This window comes from Schistocerca cancellata, chromosome 3 (genome assembly GCF_023864275.1).
Source record: "Schistocerca cancellata isolate TAMUIC-IGC-003103 chromosome 3, iqSchCanc2.1, whole genome shotgun sequence".
In the NCBI taxonomy this organism is placed as follows: domain Eukaryota; kingdom Metazoa; phylum Arthropoda; class Insecta; order Orthoptera; family Acrididae; genus Schistocerca; species Schistocerca cancellata.
In genome coordinates, this window is record NC_064628.1 from 802,488,304 (window position 1) to 802,514,244 (window position 25,941).

General features: G+C 43.9%; 1 pseudogene; it reads right to left on the bottom strand.

The window, feature by feature from the left end:
* Positions 1 to 159: 159 nt before the first annotated feature.
* On the bottom strand, positions 160 to 24,063 carry LOC126176583 (prohibitin-2-like; annotated as a pseudogene).
* Positions 24,064 to 25,941: the final 1,878 nt, after the last annotated feature.

Sequence of the window (25,941 nt, forward strand, 5' to 3'; positions counted from 1 at the left end):
CAAAGCGGACTCCCGGGTCGCGTCGAGGCCCTCTCTCTTGGACAGGACGTACTGTCCGGGAGTCTGGGGAATGGAATTACGGCGGAAAAAAACGGCGCGCCCTTTCCGCGCCGTAATTACCGAGGACCGGACCGGACTGGACTGGACTAGACTGGACTCTTACTGGGCTGGAGCGGCGTGGACGGGGTGGGCGACGCCAGCGCTCCTGCGGGAAACGCCAGAAACCTCGTTACCGGCCGCGCCGCGGAAGCGCGTGTTTTCGAGGCGGCGCGCGCCGTGCTGGGCCGGCAGGCCCGCTAAATATGTTACGGCCGTCCCGCGTGCCCTGCCGGGAATTAATTTGGCCGCCGCCCTTTCAGCGGTTTCTTTTCCTTCGGCCCCGGCCTCATCCGCTTGAGGCGGCGGGAGCAGACCCGTGAAAGTTCCCAACGTGTCGAACACAGCCAAAAAGATTGCTGCCAGTACAGTAGTGTTTATGTGAGCACCCGAATATCATAGAATTTTGATAGGAAAGGCAGACGTCAGAGTGATATCCATTGGAAGAATACTCAGGAAATGTAGTCCACTGATGGGGAGGTAGTCATCTGTTGTGACGCCTTATTGGCTCTGAGCACTATGTGTCTTAACTTCTGAGGTCATCAGTCTCCTAGAATTTAGAACTACTTAAACCTAACTAACCTAAGGACATCACACACACCCATGTCCGAAGGAGGATTCGAACCTGCGACCGAAGCGGTCGCGCTTTTCCAGACTGTAGCGTGTGACGCCTTAGTACAACTGTTATCACAATACAAGTATAGAGATAATGATGCACCAGTTGCTGAAATGCATAATTTATTTAATTTAATCAGCCTTTTCCTTGCAGCTTCGCCCAGTTCTAAGTTCTACATATATATTGAACTCTCTTCCTTCTCCTGCTCCTCTCCTTCTATGTCTCCATCTCTTCCTCCCTCTGTCTGTCCACCTCATCTCCCACCAATATCTCTGTATCTCCTCCTCCCCACTCTCTCTATCACTTCACTTCCCCCTCCCCCTCTCTCTCTGACCATATTTTCGTCTCCCTCTCACTGACCATATGTTCCTCCCCTCTCACTTTCCACCTTTCCCTCCCCCACCTGCCCACTACCCCTCTACACATTACACCCACCTCATGCATCTCTGCCTCCTTCCCTCTCTTTGTCCATCCCCTCCTCCCCTCCCCCTGTGCATGCCCTCCTCCCCTTCCCTCACTCCATCTCCTCTTCTCGCCATCTCTACCTATAGCCCTGAAATGCAGTTCAGTAAAGAAGTCCAATATTACTCCCACAACATGCCTGTCTTGCAAGGGAAGCTGCAGATCAAGGGCTAAAATAATAATTTATTTCCTCGTATGTGTAGGCTGTTATGCATAGCTGGACAATAAGAATGCCAACACTACTTCAACACAACATGCCTGTAAAATTGTTTCATGCCCCTTAGATGTAGGGTGTCCTGAAAAGCAGATTGATATGTCAGGCCAAAACTGTTCTCACACAGCATGCCTGACATGCAGTGTAGCCTATAAGGAAGGGATGGAATAAACGCACTTTGGCCCACATGTATGCTCCTATTATAGCTAGGTGATTATAAACTCTACAGTGCTGATATTCATAAGCTCTGCTGTTTCTGCGCCAAATTTGGATGAAATCAATCCAGAGGTTTGGGAGGAAACCCTAGACATACACAAATTCACTTTCATGTACAGAGAGATAACAGACAACACAGTATGGTTTGATATGTTTTAACATCAAGTTCTTAAAACTGTTATACCATTAGGCACTATGAAATATGACCAACGACATGCAATTCTGAAAAAGTGTCACATATTAAAAACAGGATGGAGTACTGATAAAAGAATAATTCTTATAATTATATGTGTGAAAATATATATATCTTAAGATATAGGCTGTTTTGCTTGTAATGAGTGATGTGTATTATTAATTCGTATAGGCAAGAGGTGGCATAGAAGATTACAACAAGACGCTAATGTAGGCAGATGCAGATCCTGGAGCAATAATAGAAACGAGGTGTCAGGTTCACTTCAGTATCAGTGTGTGGACAGGAATTGTCAGTGGCTAACTCATAGATCCATAAACTTGCCAGACACATTAACAAGTTCTGTGCATCACTTATTTCTGCACATTCAATAACCAGTACTATTAGGAAACGTTACCCTTGCAGAAAGGTAACTGTGCTTTTTTCACAATGGGGCACCACTCCGTTTTCTATAGATTGTGTGACAGTAACTCACCACAACGTTTCATGAGCGACGGATTGCTGGACTGTGGATAATTTATACTTTAGAGTCTGTTGATATAATTCATGAAGTTAATGCTTAAATTAAATCCGAAAGCTAGTAAAAATTATAATAATAATTAACATTATTAGTTGTTTCAAGATTTAAAAGTATGATAGAGTACTAAATTAGTGCTTAACTTGCCACCGACATTGGGGTCATTAGAGACGGAGCGTAAGCTCGGATTAGAGAAGGATGGAGAAAGAAAGCGGCTGTGCCCTTTCGAAGGAACATCCTGGCCTCCGCCTTAGATGATTTATGGAAATCATGGAAAACATAAATCAAAATCGCCAGACACAGGTTCGAACCGTCGTGCTCCCGAATGCGAGTCCAGTGTGCTAACCACTGCACTATACCGTTCGGTTAAAAATATGATAGACATATTTTTAGTATTGTACTCCTTCACTTAAAACAACTCTTCATGAAATATTTTTGCAGTGGTATGTAAATAAATTACCCTTTAGCATATGTCTGAACGTGAATGAAAAAAAAAATCATTTTGTACTAAACATGTAACTAGATCACGTGGTGATTTTGTCATTTGTATAATGTTGTATGCTATAAGATAAAAGTATGCCACTAACCCATTCCATTATGAGGCCTACCTAACCGATCATTTCTGGGCTGCAAAGCGCTGCTGTAGCAGTACTGCACGTGGACAAAAATATGGAAGCACAAAAAACACAAAACATTAGCACGCCTAATACAGTGTAGGAAATCTGTTGGCATTCAAAACAGTTTCCAGTCTTCTTGGAAAGGATAAATACAGATCCCGTATGGTTTTCAAGGGAGTATTCTACCATTCTTCTTGCAAAACAATGCCAAATTCAGGGTATCGATGCTGGAGGTGCATAGCGATCACGAATCCTTCGCTCCAAAGTAGTCCACGAAAGATCAATAATAGTGAGATCTGGTGACTGCTGTGAGCAGGGGAGATGCGACAATTAGTCCTCGTGTTCCCAAAACCAGTCATGGATGGTTAATAGTGAGATCTGGTGACTGTTGTGAGCAGGGGAGATGCGACAATTAATCCTCGTGTTCCCAAAACCAGTCCTGGATGGTTAATAGTGAGATCTGGTGACTGTTGTGAGCAGGGGAGATGCGACAATTAATCCTCGAGTTCCCAAAACCAGTCCTGGATGGTGTGAGCTGTCTAAACAGCAGCCTTGTCGTCTTCGAACACAGCATCACCGTTGTACCATATGATGCCCAAATCATCATCGAAATCCCTCAATATTTTATTGCTGGGACGTAAACTCGGCCAGAAGTTGCAAAAATGTGAAGCAAGACTCATTCGACCAAACGACATTCTTCCATTACTCACCAGTCCAGGTTTTAAGGCATCTGCACCACGCTTTCCTGTTACGGGAGTTTGAATCACTGACAAGTGGTTTTTGAATTTCAGCTCGCCCTGCAGTTCCCGGGTTATGCAATTGTCTTTTAGTTGTTTTGGTGCTGACTGCGTTCGCGAGTCCAACGTGAAGTTCTGCAGGCCGGCCGCGGTGGTCTAGCGGTTCTGGCGCTGCAGTCTGGAACCGCGGGACTACTACGGTCGCAGGTTCGAATCCTGCCTCGGGCATGGGTGTGTGTGATGTCCTTAGGTTAGTTAGGTTTAAGTAGTTCTAAGTTCTAGGGGACTTATGACCTAAGATGTCGAGTCCCATAGTGCTCAGAGCCATTTTTGAAGTTCTGCAGTGACTTTTACTGCTGTTGTCCTCTTATTATCTCTCACAATTCTCTTCAATGATTATCCATCACGATGACTCAATTGCATTGCGACTTAGTGGAATAAATCTTCGGTACAGTGCCTCTTTAAACACTAAACACGTCGGCTACCTTGGTTACGGAAGCACACTCCATACGACCACCAACAGTTTTCTAACTCACTTGGCTCGGAAGTAATGCAGTCGCAACTGCCTAGAATACTGTTGTGACCACGTGACGCTCGTAGTCAAATACACTGAAGCGCCAAAGATACTGGTACATGAATGCGAATTGAAGTACAGAGATATGTAAACAGGTAGAATACGGCGCTCCGGTCTGCAACGCCTATGTAAGACAGCAAGTGTCCGGCACAGTTGTTAGATCGGTTACTGCAGCTACAATAGCAGGTTATCAAGATTTAAGTGAGTCTGAACGTGGTGTTATAGTCGGCGCGCTAGCGATGGGGCACATCATCTCCGAGATAGCGATGAAGTGGGGATTTTACCGTACGACCATTTCACGAGTATACCGTGAATATCAGGAAGCCGGTAAAACATCAAATCTCCGACAGCGCTGCAAGAAAGACATCAATGACGAATGAAGAGAATCGTTCAACGTGACAGAAGTGCAACCCTTCCGCAAATTGCTGCAGATTTCATTGGTGGGCCCTCACCAAGTGTCAGCGTGCGAACCATTCAACGAAATATCATCGATATGGGCTCTCGGAGCCGAAGGCCCACGCGTGTACACTTCATGATTGCACGACATAAAGCTTTATGCCTTGCCTGGGCTCGTCAACACGGACATTGGATTGTTGATGACTGGAAACGTCTTGTCGGACGAGTCTCGTTTCAAATTGTATCGGGCGGATGGACACGTACGGGTATGAGGACGACCTCATGAATCCATGGACCTTGCATGGCAACGGGGAACTGTTCAAGCGGGACTGTTCAAGCTGGTGGAGGCTCTGTAATGTTGTGGGACGTGAGCATAAGTGAGCATCCAGTCTGATCACCTGCATCTATTCGTGTCCATTGTGCATTCCGGCGGACTTGGCCATTCCAGCAGGATAATGCGACACCCCACACGTCCAGAATTGCTACAGAGTGGTTCCAGGCACACACTTCTGAGTTTAAACACTTCCGCTGGCCGCCAAACTCCCCAGACATAAAAATTATTGAGCATATCTGGGATACCATGCAACGTGGTGTGCAGAAGAGATCTCCTCACCCTTGTACTCTTACTGATTTATCTAAAGCTCTGCAGGATTCATAGTGTCAGTTCCCTCCAGCTCCACTTCAGACATTAGTCAAGTCCATGCCACGTCGTATTGCTCCACTTCTGCGTGCTAGATGGGCCCTGCACGATATTAGGCAGGAGTACCAGTTTCTTTGCCTCTTCAGTGTACAACAGCGCGATCCTCATGATTGGATAACATCTGAATTTGTGTCCAAGCACGCATTTTTCGCGGTTTTGTGATATTTTTGACCCTGTAGAAGTCATCGCCGAACGCACAACGTGTGATGTTATCTAACTACTTACCAAGTAAGGTGGAAACCACGGGTGCTTTTACATCGTGTCCACGTACGCAGTCACGCTTCCGGGAAGACAGCTGTAGCCGCCGGCCGAAGTGGACGTGCGGTTCTAGACGCTGCAGTCTGGAACCGCGAGACCGCTACCGTCGCAGGTTCGAATCCTGCCTCGGGCATGGATGTGTGTGATGTCCTTAGGTTGGTTAGGTTTGACTAGTTCTAAGTTCTAGGGGACTAATGACCTCAGAAGTTGAGTCCCACAGTGCTCAGAGCCATTTGAACAGCTGTAGCCCACGCTCGGAAGTGTTTCGCAACGCTTAATTCCACAAGTTGACGTCACAATTCGCGTTCCGCTACGCGTTCACTTTCACGTGGACGGCGGCTTTAAGGTCTTTGCCGAGAGACAGTAGCGGACGAGCCGACGTCGCGGAGGCGGGCTGGTGGATCCTACCCGGTCGCTGCAAGCAGGAGCGCGGATTTAATTTCGCGCCGCGAATGTCGCCCCAGCACTCGACTCTGTGTACCGTGCGACAGCCTCATACCGTTTCATTTTCCCCGCTGCCTGCGCGCTACCTAACGTTCCCTCTCAAGGGGAGGGGGCGCACCGGGGCAAGATGCCGGCTACCTCAGAGGTTACATGACACGCAGGATACAACACACACACACACACACACACACACACACACACACACACACACACACAAAGAGAGAGAGAGAGAGAGAGAGAGAGAGAGAGCATGTTACGAGCGAGGCGCTGTCTTGGTCCCGGCACCGTACTACTTGAAATTGGGATGGGCGGTGTGGAAATTAATTGCACTCCAATGAGTGAGACAGTGCTGTAACCTGTTATTGCTGTACAACTTATCTTTAACATAGCCTCACAAAAATCAGTTACATGTGCTCAGATCCAGAGAATATGGCGGCCATTCGAGGCCCACGCCAGCGGCCTCTGGGTACCGAAGAGACAGAATACGGTCCCCAAAGTGCTCCTTCAGGACATCAAATACTCTCCTGCTTCGATGAGATCGAACTCCGTCTTGCATGAACCACATATTGTCGATATCAGGATCACTTTGGATAATGGGGATCAAATCATCTCCCAAAACCTTCACGTATCGTTCGTTAGTCACCGTGCCATCAGGGAATATCGCACCAATTATCCCGTGTCTAGACACTACACACCACACATCACCCGTTGAGGGTGAAGTGACTTCTCCATCGCGAAATGCGGATTCTCAGTCCCACAAACGCACCAATTTTGCTTATTGACGAACCTATCCAAATGAAAGTGTGCTTCGCTGCTGAACCGAACCATGCAAGCGCATACCAATTCTCATCATCCCCCGCGGCCAACCGTGCAGAAGTTATGACGACTGTGTTTCACATAGTTCCATAATTGTCACCCTGTAGCTCTGTCAAAGATAGCAATGGATATGGTAGGGCAATTGAGCGGAATTGATAGTATCCTGAAAAGAGGTCGTAATATGAATATCAACGAAAGTAAGACAAGGGTAACGCAATGAAGTCGAATTAATTCATATCGTGCTGAACGAATTAGTTTAAGAACTGAGACACTGGAAGCAGTCGATGACGCTCTACGGGAATCAAACTGTCGATGGCCGAAGTAGAGGAGGGTACAAATTGCAGATCAGCAATTACAAGGAAAGCATTTCTGAAAAAGAAAAAAATGTTCATATCAGATATAAATTCAGTCTTTTCCGACAGTAGCCGTGCGGTTCTAGGCGCTTCAGTCTGGAACCGCGTGACTGCTACGGTCGCAGGTTCGAATCCTGCCTCGGGCATGGATGTGTGTGATGTCCTTAGGTTAGTTAGGTTTAAGTAGTCCTAAGTTCTAGGGGACTGATGACCAAAGACGTTAAGTCCCATAGTGCTCAGAGCCATTTTCCGACGGTATTTGTCTGGAGTCTAGCCTCGTACGGTTGTGAATTGTGGATGAAGCTATTTCAGAATGGGAAAAGAATAAAAGCATTTCTAACTTGGGGCAATAGAGAAATGCAGAAGATCAGATGGGGAGAAAAGAAATTTATGGCAGAATCTGACGGAAACAAGGAATCGTCTAGTGGGATACATCCTGGAGGATCAAGCAATCGTCAAATTGGTAATGAAGGGAAGTGTGGGGGATAAAAATTGTAGAGGGACACCAAGAGCTGAGTACAGTAAACAGGACTTAGGATGTAGGTTGCGGTAGTTACGCAAAGATGAAATGCCTCGTACGGCGTATACTAGCATGGAGAGCGGCATGAAATCAGTCTTCGGATTCAAGACCGCAACAGCAACACTGGTTATGATTGTACGTGAATAATTGTGCGACATTTTAGAGAACTGTAAATAACAGATCGTTAACATAAAACTGTGCATATTTTCTACCGCTTGAACAATACAGTGGATGTAATTCTACTTTATTCAACCACGTTTTACGTATAGCAAATTAGCACAATAGTTTTTTTTTTTAAAATTTTCTCTTCCTCCATGATCTGTTTGCATTATTACTAACTTGCGACACAATATAGTCATTGAACGTGGATAGCTTTACGTTGCTAACAAAGCTCCTCTATGGATACATCCTCAGACACATCGGTTGTAGCGACATTTTATTGTTTGGCACAGAACTGTGTTGTGTATTACGAAATTCTGTCGTATCCATGGACCTATACTTCGTACGTTTATAATACGATGAATTTAGTTTTTAGCATGATCCCTAATTAAAAAATTAATTCCGAAACTGTGTGCAGCAGCCACCACCTGAAAAGGCCTGCGAGTGTCAGTTCTGTTTGTCGGTAATTCGGGCGATGGTAAAAACCTGGAACAGTGGTTACCTGACTCGTATTACTTAAGCAAACCAAGAGTAAGAACGCTCTACTCCGTTGACCTCTTTTAGTGTACACGTGACCTATGTAGGCACTGGCCGAAAAGTTTTATTTCTATTTTGAGATGTAGAGAATTATCATCGGTAAACAGTGATTATTCCTTTCTATGTGAATGGGCCTGGTACGTCAACTGTGATGGATAGTTTTAATGTCTTAAGTAATTTTGATTATTATTCTCACATAATGGTTCAGAAGTCAAGGTGCATAGCATCTGTTAGGCTTATATTAGTGAAATAAATTTTGTTAGACGGTATCTTCACATAATATAAGGCAGTAAAACAATACGCTTAAAAAATATGGTTACATATTGCTTCATACGGTCCTAGTTCGTGAATGCCATGAGGCAGGCGTGACCGCTCGTGAAAACACTAACAAAATACTCTTCGTGTCTCTCTCTCTCTCTCTCTCTCTCTCTCTCTCTCTCTCTCATTCATATATATATATATATATATATATATATATATATATATATGTGCGTGTGTGTCTGTGTGTGTGTCACAGACAGACACACACACACACACACACACACACACACACACACACACACACACTGTGCAGTTTCTCCCTTAACAAGCACACCACATCTGATGGAACACAATTTTCTGCATCGCCATTTCGACTTGACGGACGAAAGGAAGAAACGCAGTAGAGAGAAGGGGAATACTGTAAGTTTCGCAGCCGTGACCTCCCTGTTTACAGCTGACCGCTTAACAATTGACTGTGATACGGTTAAAGGTGTCTTCCAGAAAATATAAAGGACGCCTTCACAGCTCAGCGGAAAATACAGGATGGCGGAAGGAGGGACAAGTTGCAGCTTAAGACTTTCAAACCGGAAAGCAAATTTTGGCGTTAATAGGCTTAAAATATCGCGAGGGAAGTTCGCTGTGATAATTTATAATTCGCTTATTATAAAGGGCTGGACTCAAATCGAGCGTCTAGAACGAGAAGCAAAGACGGAAAGAGACGCGAGGTAGTCACTAACAGATCGCTAGTTGCTGCGTAAGTCCGCAAGTTGTATTCACCCACCATCTTCTAGACTTGTGGCATGTACCACACTACATTGTACAGAAATAATTCTATGAGGTTAGGAATTTCATGCTAGAAAACGTAATTCCGATGTATGTGGTGCTTTGCATATATCCAAGAAAAATAAAAGATTAGATTACTAAAAATGCTAAAAATCATCAGTAATCAAGTGGAGCTATCACAGAATTTGGACAGTAATTAGCCAAGAAAGAGTTGCTGAGTTTATACCAATGGTTCAGCTAGCGTTGTTACTCGTCAACTGTCTTGCTTCGTCGATAACCTGACGATCCCGTCAAGAAATATATAGACAGCTGTGTAACAGATAAAAATGCTGAAATAAGAAGCAGAAAAAAACTAGTTTTCAAGTTTCTTTTGGGAAAACAGCACATAAACAAAATCCAGACAGCACCTCATCACCTTCCAACAGAGTACGGTTGATGAAAATTAGAGAAAAAAAGTCAACGATTGCAAGAAAGATAATATTGCCACTTCTATCCGTAGGAAGCACGTCCTATTCAAAACAAAGGCAGTCTCAATAAAAACTATACTCAGGCACTATATGGCTCAAATGGCTCTGAGCACTATGGGACTTAACTTCTGATGTCATCAGTCCCCTAGAGCTTAGAACTACTTAAACCTAACTAACATAAGGACACCACACACATCCATGCCCGAGGCAGGATTCGAACCTGCGACTGTAGCGGTCGCGCGGTTCCAGACTGTAGCGCCTAGAACCGCTCGGCCACTTCGGCCGGCTCAGGCTCTATATAAACTGTGACCAAAACCGGAAGTCTATAAGTAAATGAGTATGTCAGAATGGCAGGAAAGGCTGAACTGGGAGAACTCGAGAAGTCTGAGCGCAATATCCTTCGGAAAAGAATGGAGCCTAAGAGAATAGACGGATACCATGGACTGTGAGGAAGAGGTATAATGAACAGGTAGTAAAGTGTATGAGGAAACGACGACTGTAGTTGTAGGAAGAAGATTTTTAGTGTATAGGCCACCTGACCAGAAGTATCCGATAAATACGAGTAGTTCAATGAAGCAAGGAAGGTCCTCAAGAGCATTGGGCTGAATCAGTCAGATATGTCTATCCGATCAAAGTACGGCACTGAATTCTACTACGTTTGAGATCAACGAACGTTTTTTCTTCTTCTGAACTATATTCACGAATCATGGAACTAGAGGCAATGCTTGTGGCATCCATGTTCTGTCCTGATGATTGCGGAGGTACGCTGTGGCACAGGCTGCAAGAGTCATCGTAATCCATTCCATGAACGGTCGACTGCCGCCACAGATTTTTCGAATAGAGTATCCACATCCACAAATCTCGCTGCGACTTTGGTGTGCTCTGTAAGGCTGCGGTCAGATGTCCTGTGGGTGATTTTGCTTCATTTCTCAAAATAATGGATGCATTACAAAAATTAAAAGTTGGTAATCCGTTGAAAACCTGAGATCCATGTTAAAATAATTCCTTCAACGAGTAAATACATGAGCACTGTTAATTTTTTTTTCTAGAGAGTTCTGCAGTGTGATTCTAAGAACTGAATAATCTCGAAAGCAAGATAAATAGCAGATAGAACTGACAGAAATGTGTCTAGTAGGGAAGTCTACCAAGGACGCCATGTGTAAGATATGTTTCCATTAGTGATGCCGTATATAAAGTATCCCCCAATACTTTTTCACCATGGAAACTACTGTATATGTCATATACCCACTATCGTATCACAGGATCTACTATTCTACTAGTAGCTTCCTGTTAATAATATGTCCGAAAGAACAGATACCACGCCGGCCGCTGTGGCTAAGCGGTTCTAGGCGCTTCAGTCCGGAACCACGCGGCTGCTGCGGTCCCAGGTTCGATCCTGCCTCGGGCATTGATGTGTATGATGTCCTTATGTTAGTTACGCATAAGTAGTTCTAAGTTTAGTGGACTGATGACCTCAGATTTAGTCCCATAGTGCTTAGAACTTTTTTTTTTTTGTTTTTAACAGATACCACGCGGAAGCCACAGCTGTAATACATATTTGTAAATTGAAATAGAAGGGGGGGAAAGGAAAGGAACTGTTGCTTGAATTGTTGGTGTCAGCTGCATGCGGAAACAGCGACAACGAGTGAAAATGTGTGCCGGACCAGGATTCGTAACCAGGATCTCCATCCTACGGGGCAGCTGCGTTAACCATTGCGCCATCCGGACATTGTATTTATTGCAATTGCGCAGATTATTCCGGCACCCTGCCGACCAAACCACACTCCCACCTAACGCCACCTATCGGCAGTCCTGTCCATGTCACCCCTACTCGCTACTTTGAGTTCCCACAGGAGTGTGAACGTTATTGTGCGCTCGTATTTAAAGGGGGTAGATTCATTGCCCATCGAGGTGAAATCACACCACGGAATCACATAATTTTATTTTCACTTACCTCTCGGTTTCTGCCCCATAGAGGGACCGATGACCTCGGCAGTTTGGTCCCTTTAATCCTTAAACCAACCAACCAATCTGCCCCATAGATCCTCAACCTCCAATATTTGCGAATACTAGATGTCTTTGATTGATTGCTGGTAATCCACAATACAGATTACGCAGGCTATCTTTGGAACACTCTATTTATTTTCTACCGTATGCCGTGCGTGTGTTCGTGTAAGATTCTCAGTACTCGATGTTCAATACCACAAAATGATATACATCATGTTACGGTATAATCTCTAACATTTACAATACTTAAAGAGCTGCCACCAACTACCACTGAGGCGTAACCACTTTGTGTGGCTCGTTCTGGATATTACGAGAGTTGTCCAGAAAGTAATGCACCGCATTTTTTTTCTCAGTCGAAAACAATGCCACGAATTCGAAACGGTTGCTTATGTATTATTTGAAGTCTCCTGAGTGGACTGCTACGGTTGCAGGTTCGAATCCTGCCTCGGGCATGGGTGTGTGTGATGTCCATAGGTTAGTTAGGTTTAAGTAGTTCTAAGTTCTAGGGGACTTATGACCTAAGATGTTGAGTCCCTTAGTGATCAGAGCCATTTGAACCATTTTTTCTCCTGAGTGAGCGCTCCAAGTTTCCGTCACTTCCGACAGATAGCGTAGCCTCAGGACAGTTTCAAAATGGCGTCTGTAGATGATGTTCGTTACAAGCAACTTGCTGTCATTGAATTTTTCACTGAAGAAAAAGAAACCGTGGCGAACATTCACAAACACTTGTGCAAGGTGTATGGAACACCAGCTGTCGACAGAAATACTGTTAGTCGCTGGGCACGGAGGGTGCGGTCATCAGAAGGTGGTTCGGCGGAGCTCCATGATTTGCAGCGGTCGGGGAGACCATCCACGGCTGTCACACCCGACATGTTCCATCGAGCTTCCACTTGTTTGGGCCATTGAAGGATACCATTCGTGGAAGACATTTTGATGACGATGAGGGGGTGATTCACACAGTGAAGCACTGGCTTCGCCACCAGGACAAGGATTGGTATCGACAGGTCATGCACGCCCTTGTTTCCAGCTGGAGGAAGGCCATATAACTGGATGGAGATTACGTGGAAAAATAGTGTTTGTAGAAAAAACACCATTCTTTCGTGTGTGTAATTCTCATTGTTTTCAATAAAGAATTTTTGAAGAAAAAAATGCGGTGCATTACTTTGTGGGCAACCCTCTTACTATCGATGGACGAGGAAATGCGAACAATACATTGTCTGAGCAATGACTCTCATTGGTCTCCAAAATCAGCTGAATTCTTGCGACGTCATTTTGATGATTGTACAACCTCATATACGTTCCTCACATTCTGAGATGACTGGGTGTTTGTGTTGTCCTCATCATTTCATCATCATTCATGGAAGTGGCGGGATTGGGCTGAGCAAACTTTGGGAATTTATACAGGCGCTGATAACCTCGTAGTTGAGCGACCCACAAACCAAACATCATCATCACCATCATTATCTGATGTTCTGACAGGTCGTTTAACAGAGTGATCACTTTTAGCTTCTATTAACCCTGATGTATTTATACCACAGAGTCGTGGTGACAGTTTTAATTAATAAAGAGACTTCCCTGAGATATGCATTGATTTCTGTAAGCTGCTTCCGTTATTATGTAAATTATACGACATTTAGATTACGACCGCATCGCCGCACCTAGCGCTTATCAATTAAAACGTTTGTTCTGTCGTTAAATCGGCTATCCGCCGCTGCAGCACATCACATGTGTCTGTTCTCTTAAGGTAATTAACCTGATCGCTAGTGAGAAGTTGCTACTTACATCTCATCCCTGTACCTGTCTTTAAATAAATATTTTCTGATGCAATGTAGGCGACATATTCCAACGCAAAATAAACAAAGTAGCAGAGAAAAAAATGGCGTATTCTAAAGAAAACGTCACAAGCTCCTGAAAGGAAGGAAAGGTGGAAGGAAACTTCTCAAGGAAATAGAAAAGAAAAAGATAAAACTCATGAGACGCCTACTGATTCATAACAGGTAAACGACAGACAAACATATTTGAAGGTAAAAGCCTTGGCAGAAGCATCAAGTTAGACGTAGTAGATACGCCTTCTTAGAGCAGAAACAGATAGTAAGATACTGTCAAAAACTGGAAAGGGATGCAAGAGATCAGACACTGTTCAAATGGCTCTGAGCATTATGGGACTTAACATCGGAGGTCATCAGTCCCCTAGAACTCAGAACTACCTAAACCTAACTAACCTAAGGACATCACACCCATCCATGCCCGAGACAGGATTCGAACCTGCGACCGTAGCTGTCTCGCGGTTCCAGACTGAAGCGCCTAGAACCGTTCGGCCACACCGGCCGGCCCAGACACTGTAGCAGCATTCATAAGGTTTAACCTTTGGAATATTGTTATTATTATTATTATTATTATTATTATTATTATGGTACATTTCAGGAAAGTGAGTTCTTCATATTTATCAGGAACCAGATTCTGTGATCCGGTGCCATACACGTTCTCAAGGAAATTGGCAGTTTTGCTATTTTCAGCTACAGCTTCAGCCTCGTCCTGTGCGAAATGTAGAGTAGTATACTTCACATTTCGCCTTTGAAACATGTGTGAGATCTAATTGGTCGGCAACTTGATCATGAAGATCAGTCAACAATTAATGACGATGCTTTGTGGACTCGCAAACAAACCACGCGGAGTCTGGTTCTCCAGAAGCATATCAGTGGCGTCTTTGTTTTCATGGCACGAAGTGTGGAGCGAGAAGATAGTGTCCTGCCATACTAAATCCTCAGTGTGAAAAATTATGTATAATTCTATGCTTTAAATTTCATTTCACTACCGCATTTTTCGTGCTGCAATTCGCACAGATTTCAGTGGATTTGGTCAGGTTGTAAATGTGCCTTCACCGCAAATTTATTGCGAAGAACGTCGAACCCCAGCATGATATTTGTCTTCACAGACACGCACACAAACGGTGTCTCTAAACGCACAACCTGCTTTTGTGGTGAGGTCGCTGTAGCAGGCCTGTGCGGTGACGCTCGACTTGGAGGTAAGAGGGTCGAATCCTGGTGGTGGGAAATTTTCACTGGGGCCACGGCTATCCCCCACCACTAGGACGGCGATGCAGGTTTCCTGCATCTGCTCCACTACGCTTATTCCATGAGTATGGGACTATATGACATGGGTTTTTATTTTTAAAATCAGTTATTGAAACAGTTAATACAGCAAAATGTTCTTCTTAAATTTTGTATGAAACAGATCGACTTAGAATCAACTGGTTTGGGCGTAATCAACTAGTCTGGGTGTAGTGGTCATATTGTAGTGGTTCTGAATTATAATATACAAGGCGAACATTAATAAAACCGACAAACTGCAGGGACGGATTCCTGGCTGAAATGAAGGAAAAGGGTCCTATGAACATGTGACTAGAAATGGACGGTGTGAGTGCAATGACAACAAATCGCCCAGGAACACAGTACAGGGCTGTACTGCATCCACTTCACAACAGATGTTCAAAGTGATCCCCATGGGACGCAGTGTCACGCAGGACACACGTAATCGAACTATGGCTCACTTCGTGTTGGCGGGCCACGTGTCTGGAGCTTGTACTAGGGTTCGTCTCAATGTCCTGTAGAACACGGTCCTCCAAATCTTGCGTAGGCACAGACCGCCACTTCCCTGCACGTTAGACCGTCCGAAAGGACCCATGACCACACAAACGCTCAAAAAAGTCTTGAAATGTTGCACGATGTGGTTGGTGTGTGTGAGGGTACTTGATTTGGTCCAACCGTGCTGCCTCTCGACCGCTCCCATCTGCTTGCCCGTACACAAACACCATCCCCGCGCGCTCCCGACATGAACAGCGAAGCATTCTACTGCTTACATTACGCTGCATCAAACAGCCTACAACACACAAGGAACGCACGGTACGTGGTCAGAGCAACTGTCATTCATCAGCGCCATCTTCTGTGGCAACGATATATTTCCGGACACTTGTTCATGGGACCTTTTTTCCTCCATTTCCATCAGGAATCCGTCTCTACAGTATGCCGGCTTTACTAACGTTAGCCTTGTGTATTAACTAGGACGGTACCTGCCGTTGCCTTATGTATTTATTCCAAATCTTATATTAGTCCATATCCACGTTCCCCCTCTCTCTGAACATCTCTTCCTCCTCGCTCTCTCTGTTTATTGGTTCTCACGCTTACATCTCCTCCCACTGTCCACGTATATGCTCCTTCCCTTCTGTCCATCCCCCATGCGGATCCTCTATGACCTCATTCCTTTCCCCCATCTGCTCCTGTTCCTCAAACATATCCGCATACTCTACACCTCCCGCCGCCTTGCCCCCCTCACCCCCTGGTTGCTCCTCTCCTCTCCCATCCCCGCCCCCTGCCACGTCTTCACTGTTGTGTCCCCCTACCCTCCATCTCTACACCCTTCATCTCCTTTCCCAAGGTGGCTTCCATCAACTCCCCCTCCCGGATGATGCCCCCTCTCCCTCCATTTATCCCTCCTATCAACTCTGATCCTCACCCCCTCTCCTTTCCTCCGTCCTTTTCCTGGGCTCCCTCTCCCCCCATCCATCCTCTTTCTTTCCCCACCTACCCTCTCTCTGCCCCCCACCTCTCCCCCGAGTCCTTTTGCATTTCCCTCCTCTGCCTTTTCCCATTCTCTCCCACGCCTGCCCTGCCCCTCGCTCCCCCTTATGAGTCCTCTCCCTCCTTTGGTCCCCCCCCCTTTCGTTTTTCCTCTCCTCCCACCTTGTTTTCCCCCCATCTGCCCAGGTCCCCCCCCCCCTGCCCTCAGCTATGGTGTGTTATCTTTGTGCTGACATTTTAATGCAGTGTTTACAGTGAGTGTTCAGTGTTGTGTGTCTTCTCCAAAGTGTTGCGAACAGACATCATGCTGTCGCTGGGTGTGATTTTTATATCTCTTGCGAACAGAAACCAGACTGTCGCCATGTTTTTTTAATTGTCTGTCTACTATGTTACCTGTATGCTTCCTGTGTATTTTATTAGCTTTGCCAACCATTTGCTGTATATTTTAACTTTCCACAATTTTCCGCCGTTTTACAATTTCAGTCACCGTTTTATCGCCTGCTTTTATTGTTTCTCATCTTCTCCTTACGTTTTATAAAGTCTGTAGGCTGCAGAGCAGCGTAATAAGCTGCTGCCAGCCCGCCCCCTTCGGGGGGAATCGAAATACAATAAAGGGAAAAAAATCTGTCCATCTGCCCCTCCTCTTCTGTCTCCTCCTCCCCCTCTGTCTCCTCATCATCCCTTCTAAGTGCTTCTCCCCCTCCCCTACCAGTCCGTCCCTTCCTCCCCCCTGTCTGTCCATCTCCTCCCCTCCTTGTCCCTGTCCATCTCCCCCTGCCTTCTCTCTCTGTTCGTCTGTTTCTCATTGCTCTTTCTGTCCATTTCCTCCTCTCCCTACTCTCTGTCCAACTCCTGATTCCCTTCTCCGTCCTCATTTCTTTCTCTGTCGATCTCCTCCCCTCCTTTCCATTCATTTCTTCTTTTTTCCTTTCTGTCCCTTTCCCCCTCCCATTCTCTTTGCCAATATCCTCCTCCAGCTATCTATTTCCATCTCCCCAATGCCCACCCCCTCTGTCTGTCCATCTCTACCTCCCAAATTATCTATTTTATCAACCTCACGCCACCAGGGGGTTGTTGGTACTTATCCCCATAATATTCACTCCATAGAGTACATGCCCACAGCTTGTGGTCTAGTGGCTAGCATTGCTGCCTGTGGATCAGGGGGTCCCGGGTTTGATTCCTGGCCGTGTTGGGGATTTTCTCTGCTGGCGGACTGGGAGTTTGTGCTGTCTTCATCATTTCATCATCATCATTTGTGACAGTGGCTAGAGTGGAATGAGAAAAATTTGGTCTGTGTAACAATTGGGACTTTGTACGAGCGCTGATGACCGCGCAGTTGAGCGCCCCACAAACCAAACATCACCATCGTCATCATCATCATATAGTAAATACTGTGTCTGTCAAGTATGGTTGAAATTGATCCCAGGGTTTAGAAAGAGCATTTTAATCCGAGCTTCGTTGGTGTACCCAAATGTCACATCTATTGCACATATACTCAAGATATTTCACACATATTTGTATATATATATATCACCTATTCAATCTGTATATTGGGCAAGCAGTAAAGGAAACAAAAGAAAAGTTCGGAGTAGGCTTAAAATCCATGGAGAAGATATAAAAACTTTGAGGTATGCCGACGACATTGTAATTCTGTCAGAGACAGCAAAGGACTTGGAAGAGCAGTTGAACGGAATGGACAGTGTCTTGAAACCAGGGTATAAGATGAACATCAACAAAAGCAAAACGAGGATAATGGAATGTAGTCGAATTAAGTCGGGTGATGCTGAGGGAATTAGATTAGGAAATGAGACACTTAAAGTAGTAAAGGAGTTTTGCTATTTGGGGAGCAAAATAACTGATGATGGTCGAAGTAGAGAGGATATAAAATGTAGACTGGCAATGGCAAGGAAAGCGTTTCTGAAGAAGAGAAATTTGTTAACATCGAGTATAGATTTAAGTGTCAGGAAGTCGTTTCTGAAAGTATTTGTATGGAGTGTAGCCATGTATGGAAGTGAAACATGGACGATAAATAGTTTAGACAAGAAGAGAATAGAAGCTTTTGAAATGTGGTGCTACAGAAGAATGCTGAAGATTAGATGGGTAGATCACGTAACTAATGAGGAGGTATTGAATAGAATTGGGGAGAAGAGGAGTTTGTGGCACAACTTGACTAGAAGAAGGGATGGGTTGGTATGACATGTTCTGAGGCATCAAGGGATCACCAATTTAGTACTGGAGGGCAGCGTGGAGGGTAAAAATCGTAGAGGGAGACCAAGAGATGAATACACTAAGCATATTCAGAAGGATGTAGGCTGCAGTACGTACTGGGAGATGAAGAAGCTTGCACAGGATAGAGTAGCATGGAGAGCTGCATCAAACCAGTCTCAGGACTGAAGACCACAACAACAACAACAACAACAACAACATCACCTGTATCTCTAGCGAATTTCACCCTGCTGTTTCGCTTTCTGCAGCTCAGTATTTGTGACATCATATCTCTTGAAATATGTGTCATACAATGATATAATTTTGCAGGTCCATCTATTTCTGCAAAATGTGTCATGAATAGAGTTACTAGTAAAGAAGTAATAACTTGAAACGTCAGGCCTGATGCCACAGTTTTTCACTCATGACAGTGTTTTCGACGTCAAATCTCCTAAAGTACGTGTCATACACTGATATATTTTGCAAGTATATTTAGTGCTATATGTGAATACGGTCTACCTAATGTGTTTCAAATAAAGCTAGTGGTAAATAAGTAATAAATTAAAAAGCCATACATGATGCGACAGTTTTACTTAGTGAACAGCTCAAACGAAGTAACCGATAAACTTTTACCTTTCATTATTTTGTGTGGGATGTCACCGAGAAAAGGTCTCATAAAGGTTTGAAATTACCTGTTAAGTTTGTTGTAAGTTCTCAAATGCTGGATGACTGTTTGTGTCTTGAGCTACGATTCTTTTTCACTTCTAACTCCACCCCTTTCAGAGATAGGTGGTTTTTACTCCGAAGGTGGTTCTTTCTAGAGACTAAGTGATTTGTGTACCAAGTGTGGTTCAAATGTATCCAGTGAAATGTGGAACATACACACATTTTTGTACTACGTATGGCTATATACACTTTAACATTACAGTACAGAAAGTAAAATTAAAATGAAAAAGGAATCTGCTGCATTCTATTTACCTATGCCTCGTTAACATACACTTACTGGATTTCTTTTAACATCTTCTGCAGATTTTCTTCGTTACGTCCTGTAATTTCCTACAGAAAGTTATTCAACCTTTATTTGGTGCAAATTGAATACAAAGTTTCTCGAAGTAGTTAGTAACTTTAATTATCAATAAAAAGCTATTAAAAGCCGTACCCGAGTTTGCTATCTCAAGTTCTGCTTTATTGGAAAGTTGCCGCGGGGAGGTATATTACCTTTCATGACCAAAATTTAGGAAACTTGTCTTAAATTAAGCCTGATGGATATTATATTGCCCGAGGAGAAAAAGTAACATGGAAACCCTTCGTGTCTTGGTCAGTCGCAAGGAATACAGAAACAAAATTACGGAATCTTCTGCATAAAAGAAACATATTCACTGATTTTTAAGATAGAATTAAGCTACGATATGCATAAATATTCAGTGGCAATCAACTGATTTGTTTGACTTTCTAATTGTCAGTTTGTTGACTACGAAGTCCTTCACGACGGAGTCCTTGAATAAAAGTTCAGGGTTAACTTGCCACGTCAGATTCCGATGAACTCTCAAGCTTTTCATGACGACCTCCATCATGGTCGTGAGGAGCTAAGACTGACATCCGTGTAACTGGCGAAAATCCCATTTTTATGCCCAAAGAACGGCACCTGATTGGCTATCCTACGTCAAGACATGCGGAGATGGTACTTGTTGAGATGGCGCATGCCGAGATGGGGCCTCCTGAGTTCATGGATTACGCTTCCACTCGCTGTCTGGTGTCGCTTGCAGCAGCAGTACTTATACGAGGCGGTAAACTGTGTGAATTCTTTCTATGTGCTCTTGCTGTAACAAGTGCAAGCTCTCGTGCGTTGCTAAGTGGTTCAAATGGCTCTGAGACCTATGGGACTTAACTTCTGAGGTCATCAGTCCCCTGGAACTTAGAACTACTTAAACCTAACTAACATAAGGACATCACACACATCCATGCCCGAGGCAGGATTCGAACCTGCGACCGTAGCGGTCGCGCGGTTCCAGACTGAAGCGCCTAGAACCGCGTTGCTAAGTGCATAGCCAGTGTCTCTGCTGAAGTTGTTATCGCACAGTCTAATTTCCACAGCTTTCCTTGTAATGTTGTTGGTTTTGTTTTTATCACCGCCAGGCATTTGGCATACGCTGCTGGAGAAAGGCTTGCTCTAGACTTTTCTGTGGATCATGGTCTTCAGAGACGCATCCATGTTGTTTCTGCATGTTTTCTAATTTTACTATTCGACTTTTCATTGCTTAGTCCTCTCAGTCTTACTTTAGTTCTTTCAGTACAACAACCCCCATCACTCCCATCTCACTCCAATTCATTTTCAGTAATAGATGGTGTTAGGGCTATAAGAGCAGGAATCTCTATTAATGACTGAGCACAGAGTACTGAACAATATTATATCAGTATTTACTTCATTTAAAGACTAAAAATTACGGCTAATATGAGTAGTTCTTTTTAGATTGGTTAGCACCTCCAAATACGTGTGGCACAAGCAAGCCATTAATGTTCGTTTTCCCCTACGCAGCAGGTCAGGTATTGAAGTCTGGATGCATGCTTGCATGACGGATAGGCTCTACTGACAGGCACAGTCCACTTCATGGCACAGTTACAACTGTGCAGAAAACATCAGGAGGTAAAAATATGTCGTGTTTGCAAGAAGACTGTTAGACGCATGAAAACAAACAACTAACACACTGAAGTTGGTAAATATTAAGATACTAATTATCACAGTATCTTAAATCCTGTATCTTCCACTCCTGTCCGTTCCCTGTTACATTTCTTTGTTTCCCTCTCTCTCCCAGTCATTCCCAACATACATTTGTCCAATGATCACTGAGAAACTCTTTTTGAATCATTTTTACGTTAAGAATTCATGACCCATTGAGATAAAATTGAAAGTACTCATTACTCTCCGTCCCAGACATATAAAAATCTTCGTTGGAAAACAATGATTAATTCACGAAATGTATTCCAAGCATTTTTTACGTTCTTGTTCATTTCTTCTATTATCAGTCCATCCTTGTACTACTTTTTTTCGATATCGTTTCATAGATTATTTTTATCTTTTCATAGTTGATTTTGAGGCTTGCTTTCAATCTTGTTTCATCAAATACTTCTACCAACTGTTGAACCTTACTCCCACTGCATGTGAGCAGTAGACCGTCATTGTATAAACCAAGATGGGTTAGTCATGATCCATTATCCAGTGCTCCAGCATCGTTTTCCCAGTAGAAGTATTTATAAGCAGAGTGGAGCCCTCCCTTCGTCTTTTCATATACCTTTATATTCACAAAAAGATGTTATACTTACATTAATTAGAGTAATGTGAGATGACCTTTTAAACAATTCCCAAAAACTAGAAAGAAACCAAAATTTTAAAAAGGTTTTAAATGTCAGCTTTTGTAAGAACCAGGAGTAGGAAAGATCGGACAGGGGAGTGCTTCGTAGACACATGCTGAAGTGGACATATTAATTAAGGGAATTGCCTAGTTTTATACAAAAAAACTGATAAAATCGGAGGCGCAAGCTGGTGACCGGTGTAAAAAAATTGGAAATTTGTGGTAAGGTCTTATGGGGCCAAACTGCTGTGGTCATCGGTCCCTGAGCTTACACACTACTTAATCTACCTTAAACTAACTTACACTAAGGACAACACAAACACCCCTGCCCCCGAGGGAGGACTCGAATCTCCGACGGGGGGAGCCGCGCGAACCGTGACGAGGCGCCTGAGACCGCACGGCTACACCGCGCGATGGCCGGTGTGTTGGCCATATTGTAGGTGGAGTGCAGCCGTTCTATTTACCCCGGGGAAGATCCCCGGTGGTCACGTTGACAGCAAATGAATGGATGTGGGGCGGCCGACCTGGAGGGACTCAAACGAGAAAAAATCCCCAGTGCTATCTGGTGATGAAACCAGAACCTCCAGGGCCGGAGGCTAGTGCTCTACTAGCTATTTTTTTAACAAAAGTGATATTTCTTACGGTCACATGAAAAATCATATAAGAATATTTCTGCAACTAATATGCCAATGGAATTCTCAGTCATTACAGTGCTATAAATAACTGTGTAAATTATTATTCACAATTTGACACCTGAAACACTCATTGGCAGCTATCACCAACCAACATTACGATTGTCACTGGTTTGGTGACATTTTCCCCATAAAAGAAACGTGTAATTTCTGTGTCTGCCACTGGCTCTTGTAAAGATTATAGCCAGTCGTATTTCAATGTTTTAACTCGGTACTAAGGTCATCAAATGTTGGATTGCAACATTCAATATTAAGCTATTTCCACCGAGAAATGTTTTATTCTGTGACTTGCCAGTTGTTCTGTATACCTTTTGTGCAGCTCGAATTTTTCGTAACTTCAGGTACTCTGGGTTCTTTGCTACTGCTTGTCCCAAAACTTTGGCAGCTTCTGCTTCACCTTCTGCTTGAGCAATCTCTGCTGCTGTTCTCGTTTTGCTCTCTCCACAACAAATGCAGCATGCTGAGATTCTCGTTGAACCACTGTTTTGCCTCTACGGCTGCTGTATATTCCTTTCCGAAACTCAGTACTATTATAGAAAGAGCATCCAGAATTGTACTGAGATCTAGTTCTCTCCTTCTGAGTTCCCTTTGACCAAGAAGAGAAACCTGCTACCTGCATGTAATTAGCTGTGAGGCATTGAACTTAACTCATTGCAAATGGATGGCAGAACTTTTTCATTCAATCTAGGCCCAGTTATCTGTACATTATGGGCAGTTTTTTTGAATCTGGCCTGGACAGCAGACAAGGAAAATACTAAACATTTGCAAGTCTTTTCTTCCCATAGGAGAAGAAATTTTCTGTGGTCGTGATTTTATTTCATAGATTGTAGGTTACTGGAACCATGGGATACCAAAGTGCGGGCCTACTGCTCAAACGTCATTCTGGACACCACCAATTGTGCTGAGTATTATGGCCCTGTGACCACCTTCAGCTGTATAGAGTGACTGAGACACACCAGCTGCAGCTAGTTTTTTCGGTCCTATTCCAACACCTCTTGGACCCTTTCCAAAACGACCAGTCTAATCACTTAGCTTATTGTGTGCATTGGAACAGCTGAATTCTGGGTCAGTCTCGAACTCCCGAACCAAAAATATCGTTTGGAGGTTAAAGCAGCCAGGAAATGCAGTTTACGGACATTCATAATCCCACAACCTACAAATCTTACAACTAACGTCCCGCTAGACCACCATTGACATACGTGGTATTAACAAACTGTTTAAAAATTCATTTCACATTACTCTAATGAATGCAACTGTAAAATCTAGCGAACTAACTTTTCCTTTCACAAATAGAGACATGTACGTACAAGCTGGCCTCCCACCTTCATTCGAACAGGCTTCCGAATGTCCAACAGCGTCTACCGGCCGTCGTGTCATCCTCAACCGATAGGCGTCATTGGATGTTGATATGGAGGGCGTACGGTCAGCACAACGCTCTCCCGGGCATTGTCAGTTTTCGTGACCAAATCCCCTATTTTTCAGTCAAGCTGCTTCTCAGTTGGCCTCACAAGGAATGAGTGCCCCCATCCCCACCCCCACCCCCCACCCCCACCCCCACCCCAAACCAACAGCGCTCGGCAGATCCGGACGATCACCCATCCAAGTGAGTTCATAGGTTACGACACCGTTTACCTTTGGCGATCTGACTGGAACTGGCGTTCCCACTGCAGCATGGCCGTTAGCGTATGAATAAGCAAAGAGAGAATTTCGCTCGACCTATAAACCCCTCGACTTCTACCTACTACTGCGTTTAGTACTGTTGACAACGTAGGGGGAGTATTACATCGGCGTTTACAACATGTGCCTCTAGATATAACCGTTGCATTCACCAAATACACTTGGCATCAAACATCACCGAAAGTAGCAGCTGGAATGAGGTGGCTTTGCTACACGGAGCAACAATACAGCCTCGTCACAGGACCAAACAGGGCTTGGCAACAGCTACTACAAAGTGATGCCAACAGAGATTAGCAGCAATTTAAGTTACTACAACATATGAACAGAAGCTTTATTACACTTAACTGTAGTGTGAATAGTTCAGCGTTCCTTTCCACTGATCGTAATCAGTCACTTGATCTTCATCGATAGTACGTCACTTTTTTAAAATAATTATTTACATAAAAATAAATTTAGAATATACAAAGTTTTTAAATCAAATTACTTAGTAAGTAGTGTAATAATAAGGAGGTGAACTATTCATGCATCGGTTACATACCGCTTGTGACCCGCGTTTTTCGTTTTAAATCTTACAAGTATTCTTACAGCTATTAAAAATTCGCAATCATAAATTTTCATGTCTGTATATAAGAGGCTATAAATCTGCATGGGCCGACCGCGGTGGCCGAGCGGTTCTAGGCGCTTAGTCCGCAACCGCGCGACTGCTACAGTCGCAGGTTCGAATCCTGCCTCGGACGTGGCTGTGTGTGCTGTCCTTAGGTTAGTTAGGTTTAAGTAGTTCTAAGTTCTAGGGGACTGATGACCTCTGATGTTAAGTCATATAGTGCTCAGAGCCATTTGAACCATTTTTTTCAAATCTGCATGGAGCAAACATAAAGTACTTTATACTTTTTCTGTCCACTTTAAAAATGTATGGTATTATATTAAAACTTCATTTTTATTTAAATTACTTACTACTCTTTAGTCTAGTGTATGACATTTTTCAGTCGATTTTGAGGCATTTCTATTAGATTACAACAGAGCAGTATGATAAATTTCAGGTTTATTTTAGTTTCTCTTCAGCTGCATAAATCAATATATGCTTTCTCTTACGTATACCTCGCAAAATGACCATAAAGATAAAACTTAGAGAGATCCAAGCTTTCACAGAGGCTCACCAGCGATCCATTCTTCTCGCAAACCATTTGTGACAGAAGATGGAGAAGTGGGAAATGGTAGTGGTACACAAAGTACCCTCCGCCACACAAGACAAGAAAGCAAGTCAATATTGCATTGTTGTCCAGTTCTGTGCTATGTTGAAATTTTCAAGTCTGTAGCTCATCCGAAAATGACAGCAGAAAACGAAGTACCCCCGTACCAGACAAGAAAGTGACTTATTCTTGCATCATCCAGTTCTGAGCCACGTGTAAAATTTCAAGTTTCTAGTTCATTGGGAAGAGAGCTGAAAATCAGTTGCACAATTTGTACTGAACAGTCAGACAAGAAAGCGATATTCATCTC